A 12,349-nucleotide genomic window follows, 5' to 3' on the forward strand; every position below is an offset into this window, starting at 1 on the left:
TTCAGCTGCCAAGTGCAATGCAGCCTACATCCAGTCACCATCACAATAATGATGGAATTTCACTATAATCATCCTTGATTACAAGCACCAATTCTCCCTAGGAACTACCCTTCCTATCCGGGACAAGTCCAGAATCTAAACTCCAATCCTGAACTTGACTTGGTCACAGCCAAGCTTTCAACTGCAAAGTGCTAACCTAACTTGCAAGGGGATTCCCACAGAATCATGAAACACAACACAGATGTACAAAGGACCTCTAAGGACATCTATGGCTTTTTCTTTTAATTTTGCACTCTCTGCCTTTTTCCGCTCTATGGCTTTTTCTTACAAACCTCACTGTTTGCCTTTTTCCATGAGACTCAAGACAGACAAAATTAAACAGAAAAATTATAAAATGAAGAACATTGAAGGAGAAGAACTTCTGTTAGCTTAGGTAGCTATGAGAACTCTGTGCCTTGCACTCTCACTCCTTGCTTCAAATCCTGGCTGTTCTCCCTTATATATATAGGGGAAAGCCTCCATGGTTGAAACCAAATGAACCAAGCTAAACTCCTTCTTCTTCATGCAAAAGCGGTTCGGCCAGAGAAAGAGGAGAGATAACCGAATGCTTAGAACTAACATACAATTACCTCTGAGTCTTCTCTTTACACCAAGCTTCATCAATCTGATCCATCCAACTTGACTTGCTCTCCAAGAAGGACTCCTAGCCCTTGATGCTTCTTGATGTATGACAGCTCCTCATGCTCCACTTCTGCTTCCTTCCTCACGTAGCCACCCTAGCTACCTTCTGTGCTGAGTGAACACAAAAGCAGAGACGAGCCATCCCTCTGATATCATCTTTTTTTGACCGAAATCTTTTTCATCCATTTTTGGTATGGAGAATCTGTGATCTTTTCACCAAATCTTACCTCCTTTGGTGAAAATCTCAGCCACAACATACTTTTTGTTTTCTTTTTCTTACCGTCATTACAATGGTCTTGTTGCTTGCTTCTTCTTCTCTACGGTAGCTTGCCATAGCTTCCATGGTTTCCTCTGTGATATAACCGAATAGAGAAGAGAGATGAGAGAGAAGAAAGAGAAGGAAGAAAAGTATTCAATGGAATTGAACAAATTAATTAAACTAAATTAATTTCCTTCCCTTTTTGCTTTAGGTAGCGTGCAGCATTGATGATCACCATCAAATCAATTTCTCTCTCATGATTCCAATGCATTAATGATAATTGAATTAAATTTGGAATCCATCACATAAGAGAGATCCGTTGGAAGCAAGAAGCTTTTGCTTCTTTTCTTCATTTCGGACCAAACAAGCTAGTGTCTAGCAAAATTGAATTTGGGCTCATAGTAATAATCCAATCTGGCCCAACATTATAGTAATAATCCAGCCACTCATCATATATACTTGCATCAAAGCTGATGGAATAACCAATTAGGCTGATGTCATAATTTCTGGCTCATATAACATAACCCTGATTTCAGCCACCATAATCACAACAATTTAATACCAAGGCTGAATATATTTTTGATACAATCTGGGCTTATATAGTTTTCTTTTCTTTTTCGGCCCAAATGCAAAAACCTGCATAGCAAAATTATTTTAATCAACATATATGAATTAAAATCAAATTAATAATTTTGCAATTAATCATATTAATAGTGTTTGATCATCACTAATTTAATTTGGAGTTTTCCAAACTCATCAAAAATAAAACAATTTTTTTTCATATATAATTTTTTACTGTGATATTGAATTCTTGTGAATTTTTTCCTATGCAAATCCAATAATATTCACAAGTATTTCATGATAAATTCAAAAAATCCTGCAACCATATCAATAGTAAATACACACAGTAACTCTAGTCCTAATTAATCATTTGTACATATATTTACCCTGCTATTCAGTATAGGTAACTTTTTAAAAAGATGCACCCATTTTTTGTTTAAATCCAATAACATCCATCTGTATTTCATGATAGCATCCATAAAATTCTGGAATCAAATTAACAAACAACACACACACACACTAACTCTAATTCCAAGTTATGGCTTATAGTTTCGTTTAGCTTTCTTAGCCCGTTCCGCCCTTCGAAGCAGTGATCTTATCTTTGAATTCGTCCAAGGATCTTCAATCTTTTTCTTCTTTCTCCTATCCTCCACAAGTCGACATGGCACATTGAGTACACCCTCTACCACACTTTTAGAGACGTTTTCTTTGCAAATTAGTATGTCAGTTACAATTTCCTTCCGAATTTGTTGCAGTTGGGCCTGTGATAACAAACATATGTATATGTGTTTGGTATAAAATACATTAAAGAAGCAAATATAAATCCATCCATTATAAGTAGAATTCATCCAAAAAGAGTTATATATTAATTATTAAATACACAAATAAGCATCGACATATGTTTTGGATTACAATAACCGTCATCCAAATAGGCATGTTCAGTTCATCAGCTCTTTGGATCCTGCACTTCCATCCATTTTATGACATATACGACATAGTCCCACCTATACAACACAAACAACAAAGAGTCGTGTCAGTATATTAAAATATTGCTTCGATTGATTTTTTAACCCTTTTTTGTTTTGATCTCTAGACCACTTACCCATTTGGCTGTTTTGGGAGCATTGTTTTATAGCAACACTCGTAGCCCTCATCTATGAATACTACACTCTAGTCTATAGTTGTAGCTAACTCTTGGAGAAGAAAACCTTACGACAAGCCAGATAGAAAAATTTGGGAGGAAAATAAAAAAAAAAAACATACAACAAAGGTAACAACTAACACCCGTAAAAATATGCATCATCAAATATATTCTCACTTACTACATATTTATCTATTTTCTCTCGCCGCTCCGAGTGTGGGCCATTGTGCATGGAGTCTAACACCCATAGGTAATTAGTATGTCGGTGGAGCACATATAGCCACCAGTGATCATCTTGACACACTGGAACAAACCACTTCATCGTTGAATAAAACATGTTAGCGTACAGGTTTTTTTCCGCATTCTTGTAATGAAAAATAGATTTTGTGTATAGATGATAAGTAAGTACGTGAATTACTTACATATTTAACTAGTTTTGCCTTCCCCGCATCAAACCAATGTCTGCTGCCCATGAAGCCACTAAGAACAGGGACAAATCCAGTCTCCGTGCCCGCACATCGTTCAATATTATCATTAGTCAATATTAGAGCCTGCAAACCCATTTTGGATTAGTTAAACACCTAAGGAAATAATTAAGAGTGATAACTCAAAAGTATAGATTTCAAATATATTCAAAAGTATCCTTCACCGAGGCAATTATGGGTATTAATTAATATTAAGTGGGTAAGGATATATTGCACTAACCATTAGTCTCGGTGGAATACAATAAAAATCCGTGCAAAACCTTGCGTTGCTCGAAGCATTAAACATGGCACAATCGTAATCAATCACCTAAATAGAATAAACGCATTGCATTTAATAGCACTTTAATGCAGAATACATACTCACCAATTGATTACGATTTTTTGTTCGGTCTTACCATTTCACTTACTCCTTTACGCCATCCCAATGATTACCAGTCTGCTCGCTGCAGCTGAACATCATCTCCATTGCAAATTCATGCGAGCGTGGCATTCTGTGCAGCCCTACGATCTGTCACCCACTTGTATATCCTGTTCATGTCATCACTTGTAGGCCTTGCAACACTCCCAAATGGCATTGGTGTGTTCATCACATCTTCTGATTTTCTTATATTTTCTGGTACTTCAGGTTCTGGAGTCGCATTTCGTTCGTTTGTTACCGGAGATCTGGGTGATGAGTCTGGTATGTGCATCTGATTGATGCCAAGCGAGAATGATGGGATTGAAAAGTCAACCTGAATTGGGTTCTCTGATGCAAGATACACTACCATTGCAAGTTCTCAAGAATTCCTGCACATTTATTAACAATTAAGTGCTCTTAAGTGAGTGCCTATTGCAAGTTCTCGTGCAATTCTTTAACACTTTAGTTTAGTAGGAAGCATGCATTTCCAAAAAGGGTGTTAGCGCGAACTAAAGTAAAGAAGGTCATGTAACCAACATAAAATTAGATAGATAACATCTATTGTTGATTAAATATTCCACCTGAAAAGCAGGAAAGAGTCAGAAATAAAAAGTCATGCACCTACTATAATTATTAATACTTCGTATTATGGTTAAATTCAACTAACTTGTCTTTTTCTGAAGGTCATTCATCAATGTTATCATATGTTTCATTTCCAATAGGTGTGTCAGGCATTGTCTCATCCCCTGTGGGTGTTTCAGTACATGTCTTATTCATACACACAGTATTTTTCCCAATGCACCCGTTTTGGGACTCTTGACTGTAGTTTTTGTTTAAATAAATTGGAGTTTGAGCAGTTATATGTGATAATAATAAAAGACACCTTACACAAATCTAATCCAATCAAATAAATCTAGTACGCTTAAATGTATAAATGATTTTAATTTCAAAGTTTACCCAAAGCTTCTTCATGCAGAGTAAAATAAGAATGGATAGTAACATCTGCAATTCCAACCAATTAGCAATCATAAGGCCACACAAATAACATCAGGTGTCAGGCATACATAACATTTGAATTAAAATGACAAATATTAGCTATTCGAACTCCTATTCAAAGTAAATCTACAAGTTATAGCATTAATATCACACTTCTAAAATTAGACAAAAAATTAATTATAGTTGCTATCCTTCTCAACTAAGCTCAATATTATATGTAGGTAACGTATATTAAAATTACTCTATAGATGGTAAAACTTTATATACAAATTTAATAATTAATTATGTTAACGTAGATGCCCAAATAAAAAAAATATACTAGTATACTACTAAAAAGAGGCAGGTTAGAACATTATTATACTATAACTGAAAAATTATTAACTTGCCTTTTCTCTGAAGGCCCTTCATCAACATTATCATCTGTTGTATTTCCAATAGGCCTGTCGGCCATTGTCTCATCCCCTGTGGGCGTTTTCGTACATGTCTTGTTCATACACACTATACCCCCACCCCCAATGCATCCATTTTGTGACTCTTAACTGCAATTTCTGTTTAAATAAATTGGAGGTTGAACAACTATAAGTGATAATAAAAAAGTCACCTAACACAAATATAATCTGATCAAGTAAATCTAGTACGCTCAAATATATAAATGAGTTTAATTCAAAAGTTTACCCAAGGCTGCTTCGTGCAGAGTAAAGTAAAGAATGGACAATAACATCCGCAATTCCAATCAGTTAACATCCATAAGACCACACGGATAATATCAGGTGTCAGGCATACATAACATTCGAACTAAGAAGATAAATATTAGCTATTCAAACTCCTATTTAAGGTAACTAGTATTAGCATTAGTTAGATCTTTATTTAATTGGAATAACGCTTATCAAACTGTCATACATGTTACACATTAAAACTAAAATAGCTTAATAACAAGGTTTTCAACTATGCATATAAGGGAGAGTAGAAATGATGTTATACATATTAATCCATCGATACTCACATAGTTTTCAAAGTTATTATTTTTTGAAGTGAATGCTAAAACATAAAAAGATGCATCTAAATGTGTAAGGTCAATTGCCATGCACAACATAAGTAGCTCCAACAGTTTTTTAAACATGGATCTATAAGTTACAACATCAATATCACACTTGGGAAAACTATATATACAAATATACTAATTAATTAATTTAACACATATGCAAAAACTAAAAAATATTTATACTAGCATACTATTAAAAAGAGGCAGGTTAGAGCAATAAAATTTTATACTATAACTAAAAAATCATTGACTTGCCTTTTTTTGGATGTTCATCAAATTTAGCAGCTGATGCATGTCCAGCCCGTATGTCGATCTCAGTCTCATCTACCGTGGGAGCTTCTTTACGAGTCCTTCTATTAGACTATGTTTTTTTTCTAATGCATCATCTCTTTGATACGCGGTTGTGCTTTTTCGATAGTCCAGACATCTTCCCAATTAAATTTAGAAAACCCTACAGTGGATAAAGTATAAGTTTTATTTTTGTTAGAGCTTAATCACTATTAAAAGATTATATATATATATATATATATCTATCATATGCCTCATCGAATGAGATGTGCTTTCCTCTTCATCCATCTTCTTCAGATCAGCAAGCGACTAGTCTCTGATCCACGGTTCTCTCCTATTATATCTTTCTAAATCTTCATTCTTGTTAGCATGGAGATATATAATCTGAAAGTTATAGTAATTAATATAAACAAGGTATATGATGAGCGGATAATTTATACGCTTTTTGGCATTGTTTTTATATAGTTTTCAGTATAATTTAGTTAGTTTTTAGTATATTTTTATTAGTTTTTAATTACAATTCACATTTCTGGACTTTACTATGAGTTTGTGTGTTTTCTGTGATTTCAGGTAATTTCTGGCTGAAATTGAGGGACTTGAGCAAAAATCAAATTCAGAGGTTGAAGAAGGACAGCAGATGCTGTTGGATTCTGACCTCCCTGCACTCAAAGTGGATTTTCTGGAGCTACAGAACTCCAAATGGCGCGCTCTCAATTACGTTGTAAAGTAGACATCCAGGGATTTCCAGCAATATATAATAGTCCATACTTTGATTAAGGATAGATGACGTAAACTGGCGTTGAACGCCAGTTCCATGCTGCATTCTGGAGTCAAACGCCAGAAACAGGTTGCAAAGTGGAGTTAAACGCCAGAAACAGGTTACAAACTGGCGTTCAACTCCAAGAAAGACCTCTACACGTGTAAAGCTCAATGCTCAGCCCAAGCACACACCAAGTGGGCCCCGGAAGTGGATTTCTATATTATTTACTCAATTCTGTAAACCCTAGTAACTAGTTTAGTATAAATAGGACTTTTTACTATTGTATTTACATCTGGGGATCATATTTGATTAGTTTTATGCTATCTTAGACTTTTGTGAGGGCTGGCCATTCGGCCATGCCTGAACATTTATCACTTGTGTATTTTCAACGGTAGAGTTTCTACACACCATAGATTAAGGTGTGGAGCTCTGCTGTTCCTCACAGATTAATGCAAAGTACTACTATTTTTCTATTCAATTCAACTTATTCCGCTTCTAAGATATTCATTCGCACTTCAATATGATGGATGTGATGATCGTGATAGTCATCATTATTCTCAACTTATGAACGCGTGCCTGACAACCACTTCCGTTCTACCATAGATTGAATGGATATCTCTTGGATATCTAAACAGGGGACCGAGTCCGAGTTATTAGTGTCTTCGTGGTATAAGTTAGAACCCATGGACGGCCATTCTTGAGAATCCGGAAAGTCTAAACCTTGTCTGTGGTATTTCGAGTAGGATTTAGGGATTGAATGACTGTGACGAGCTTCAAACTCGCGAATGCTGGGCGTAGTGACAGACACAAAAGGATCAATGGATCCTATTCCAGTATGATCGAGAACCGACAGATGATTAGCCATGTAGTGATAGCGCATTGGACCATTTTCACTGAGAGGACAGGTGGCCATTGACAACGGTGATGCCTAACATACAGCTTGCCATGGAAAGGAGTAGGAAGGATTGGATGAAGACAGCAAGAAAGCAGAGGTTCAGAGGGACGAAAGCATCTCTATACGCTTATCTGAAATTCTCACCAATGAATTACATAAGTACCACTATCCTATTTTATATTTTATTTATCTTTTACTTATCAATTCATAAAATCAGTTGAATCCGCCTGACTGAGATTTACAACGTGACCATAGCTTGCTTCAAGCCGACAATCTCCGTGGGATCGACCCTTACTCACGTAAGGTTTATTACTTGGACGACCTAGTGCACTTGCTGGTTAGTTGTACGAAGTTGTGAAACAGAATTAAGAACATGAACGTGCGTATTGAGTTTTTAGCGCCGTTACCAAGGAAGGGATGATCACGATTTCGCACACCAAGTTTTTGGCGCCGTTGCCGGGGATTGTTCGAGTTTGGACAACTGACGGTTCATCTTGTTGCTCAGATTAGGTAATTTTATTTTAATTTTAAGCTTTTTGTTTTTATTATTCTTAATTTCGAAAAAAAATATAATAATAATAAAAATATTTTCAAAAATATATTTCTCTTCAGAATTTTTAAGAATGAATTCTATTGTTTCATGATGATTTGTTAAATCCTGGCTGGCTGTAAAGCCATGTCTAAATTCTTTTGGACTGAGGCTTCAACTAATCACTTCAATGCATGTAATGTCCTGCTGAAGCTTGGCTGGCCATTGGCCATGTCTAGTGTTTTGGACCGGAGCTTTAACTAAAAGCTTGACTGGCTAGTGAGCCATGTCTAATTCCTGGACCGAAGCTTTAGACTAACATTGCAAGATTCCTGGAATTCCTATTAAAAATTCTGAAATCCTTATTTTTCTATTTCAAATTAATTTTTGAAAAATCCAAAAAAAATTAAATTAATAAAATCATAAAACCAAAAAAATATTTTGTGTTTCTTGTTTGAGTCTAGAGTCAAGTTTTAAGTTTGGTGTCAATTGCATTTTTTTAATTTTCTAAAAAAATTATTTTCGAAAATTTAATGCATTGCATTCTTCATGATCTTCAAGTTGTTCTTGGCCAGTCTTCTTGTTTGATCTTCTTATTTTCTTGTTTTGTGTCTTTTCTTGTTTTTCATATGCATTCTTAAATTATTAATGTCTAAAGAATAAAAATCTTTAAGTTTGGTGTCTTGCATGTTTTTCTTTTCTTAAAAATTTTCAAAAATAAGTCTTGATGTTCATCTTAATCTTCAAAGTGTTCTTGGTGTTCATCTTAACATTCATAGTGTTCTTGCATGCATTAGTTGTTTTGATTCATAATTTTTATGTTTTGTGTCAATTTTATGTTTTTCTCTCACATCATTAAAAATTCAAAAAATCAAAAATATCTTTCCCTTTTTCTCTCTAAAAATTTCGAAAATTTGGATTGACTCTTTCAAAAATTTTTAAAATTCAATTGTTTCTTATGAGTCAACTCAAATTTTCAATTTGAAAATCTTATCTTTTTCAAAAATCTTTTTCAAAAATCAAATCCTTTTCATTTTTCTTCCATAATTTTCGAAAATTTCAAATTGATTTTCAAAAATCTTTTTCTTATTTTCATTTCATATTTTCGAAATTAATACCAACATTTAATATGATTGATTCAAAAATATTAAGTTGTTATTGCCTATTAAGAAAGGTTCAATCATTAAATTTTAAAATCATATCTTTTTGTTTCTTGTTAGTCAAGTAATCAACTTTAGTTTTCAAAATTAAATCTTTTCAATTTCTTATCATATCTTTTTCAATCTCAATCATATCTTTTTCAAAATCAATTTCAAAATCCTTTCAAATCTTTTTTAATCAACCTTATCTTTTTGTTTCAATCATATCTTTTTCGATTTCAATCATATCTTCTTCAAAAATAAATTTCAAATCTCTTTTAATCAATCATATCTTTTTGTTTCAATCATATCTTTTTCAAAACTGCCCAACTAACTCTCTACCTTTAATTTTCAAAAATCCCTTCCCTCTTTTTCAAAATTTCGTTTTAATTAACTAATTGTTTTAATTTTAATTTAATTTAATTTCAATTTTAATTTTCGAATTTTAAATTTAAATTTAAAATATTTTTATTTTATTTTGTTAAATTTTCGAATTCTTCTCTCATCTCTAATCTCCTTCTATTTATTTATTCATCTATTAACACTTCTATCCTCACTCCTGTGTTTGGATTCTCATCTTTTCCTTCTTCTATTCTCACTTTCTTCTACTCACATAAAGGAATCTCTATACTGTGACATAGAGGATTCCATATTTTCTTTTCTGCTTTCTTCTTCTTTTTCATATGTGCAGGAATAAGGATAACAACATTCTTGTTGAAGCTGATCCTGAACCTGAAAGGACTCTGAAGAGGAAGCTAAGGGAAGCTAAAGCACAACTCTCTGAAGAAAATCTGACAGAAATTTTCGAAAAAGAAGAAGATATGGCCGAAAATAATAACAATGCAAGGAGGATGCTTGGTGACTTCACTGCACCTAATTCCAATTTACATGGAAGAAGCATCTCAATCCCTGCCATTGGAGCAAACAATTTTGAGCTTAAACCTTAATTAGTTTCTCTGATGCAACAGAACTGCAAGTTTCATGGACTTCCATCTGAAGATCTTTTTCAATTCTTGACTGAATTCTTGCAGATCTGTGATACTGTTAAGACCAATGGGGTTGATCTCGAGGTCTACAGGCTTATGCTTTTCCCGTTTGCTGTAAGAGATAGAGCTAGAGTATGGTTGGACTCTCAACCTAAAGACAGCCTGAATTCTTGGGATAAGCTGGTCACGGCTTTCTTAGCCAAGTTCTTTCCTCCTCAAAAGCTTAGCAAGCTTAGAGTGGATGTTCAAACCTTCAGACAAAAGGAAGGTGAATCCCTCTATGAAGCTTGGGAGAGATACAAGGAACTGACCAAAAGGTGTCCTTCTGACATGCTTTCAGAATGGACCATCCTGGATATATTCTATGATGGTCTATCTGAACTATCAAAGATGTCATTGGACCATTCTGCAGGTGGATCCATTCACCTAAAGAAAATGCCTGCAGAAGCTCAAGAACTCATTGACATGGTTGCTAATAACCAGTTCATGTACACTTCTGAGAGGAATCCTATAAGTAATGGGACGCCTCAGAAGAAAGGAGTTCTTGAAATTGATACTCTGAATGTCATATTGGCTCAGAACAAAATATTGACTCAGCAAGTCAATATGATTTTTCAGAGTCTGAATGGAATGCAAGCTGCATCCAACAGTACTCAAGAGGCATCTTATGAGGAAGAAGCTTATGATCCTAAGAACCCTGCAATAGCAGAGGTGAATTACATGGGTGAACCCTATGGAAACACCTATAATCCCTCATGGAAAAATTACCCAAATCTCTTATGGAAGGATCAACAAAAGCCTCAACAAGGCTTTAATAATGGTGGAAGAAACAGGTTTAGCAATAGCAAGCCTTTTCCATCATCCACTCAGCAACAGACAGAGAATTATGAGCAGAATCCATCTAGCTTAGCAAATATAGTCTTTGATCTATCTAAGGCCACTTTAAGTTTCATGAATGAAACAAGGTCCTCCATTAGAAATTTGGAGGCACAAGTGGGCCAGCTGAGTAAAAGAGTCACTGAAACCCCTCCTAGTACTCTCCCAAGCAATACAGAAGACAATCCAAAAAGAGAGTGCAAGGCCATTGATTTAACCATCATGGCCGAACCTACAAGGGAGGGAGAGGACGTGAATCCCAGTGAGGAAGACCTCCTGGGACGTCCAGTGATCAACAAAGAGTTTCTCTCTGAGGAACCAAAGGACTCTGAGACTCATCTGGAGACCAAAGAGATTCCATTAAACCTCCTTATGCCATTCATGAGCTCTGATGAATATTCTTCTTCTGAAGAGAATGAAGATGTCACTGAAGAGCAAGTTGCCAAGTACCTTGGTGCAATCATGAAGCTGAATACCAAATTATTTGGTAATGAGACTTGGGAAGATGAACCTCCCTTGCTCACCAATGAACTGAGTGATCTGGATCAACTGAGATTGCCTAAGAAGAAACAGGATCCTGGAAAGTTCTTGATACCTTGTACCATAGGCACCATGACCTTTGAGAAGGCTCTATGTGACCTTGGGTCAGGGATAAACCTCATGCCCCTCTCTGTAATGGAGAAACTGGAAATCTTTGAGGTGCAAGCTGCCAGAATCTCATTAGAGATGGCAGACAACTCAAGAAAACAGGCTTATGGACTAGTAGAGGACGTGTTAGTAAAGGTTGAAGGCCTTTACATCCCTGCTGATTTCATAATCCGAGATACTGGGAAGGATGATGATGAATCCATCATCCTTGGAAGACCCTTCCTAGCCATAGCAAGAGCTGTGATTGATGTGGACAGAGGAGAGTTGGTCCTTCAACTGAATGAGGACTACCTTGTGTTTAAAACTCAAGGATCTCCTTCTATAACCATAGAGAGGAAGCATGAAAAGCTTCTCTCACTGCAGAGTCAACCAAAGCCCCCACAGTCAAACTCTAAGTTTGGTATTGGGAGGCCACAACCAAACTCTAAGTTTGGTGTTGAACCCCCACAACTAAACTCTAAGTTTGGTGTTGGGAGGTCCCAACCTTACTCTGATTATCTGTGAGGCTCCATGGGAGCTCACTGTCAAGCTATTGACATTAAAGAAGCGCTTCTTGGGAGGCAACCCAATGTTATTTAATCATTTTTATTTTATTTTCTCTTTGTTATTTCATGTTTTATTAGGTTGATGATCATGTGGAGTCACAAAAACTACTGAAAAATCGAA

General features: G+C 35.3%; 1 non-coding gene across 1 annotated transcript; it reads right to left on the reverse strand.

The window, feature by feature from the left end:
• Nucleotides 1–10,387: 10,387 nt before the first annotated feature.
• On the reverse strand, nucleotides 10,388–10,495 carry LOC112740055 (small nucleolar RNA R71). Its single transcript, XR_003170990.1, has one exon. It is a non-coding gene; the product is annotated as a small nucleolar RNA R71 (small nucleolar RNA).
• Between the last annotated feature and the right edge of the window lie 1,854 nt (nucleotides 10,496–12,349).

The sequence above is a fragment of the Arachis hypogaea genome, chromosome 13, assembly GCF_003086295.3.
Source record: "Arachis hypogaea cultivar Tifrunner chromosome 13, arahy.Tifrunner.gnm2.J5K5, whole genome shotgun sequence".
NCBI lineage: Eukaryota > Viridiplantae > Streptophyta > Magnoliopsida > Fabales > Fabaceae > Arachis > Arachis hypogaea.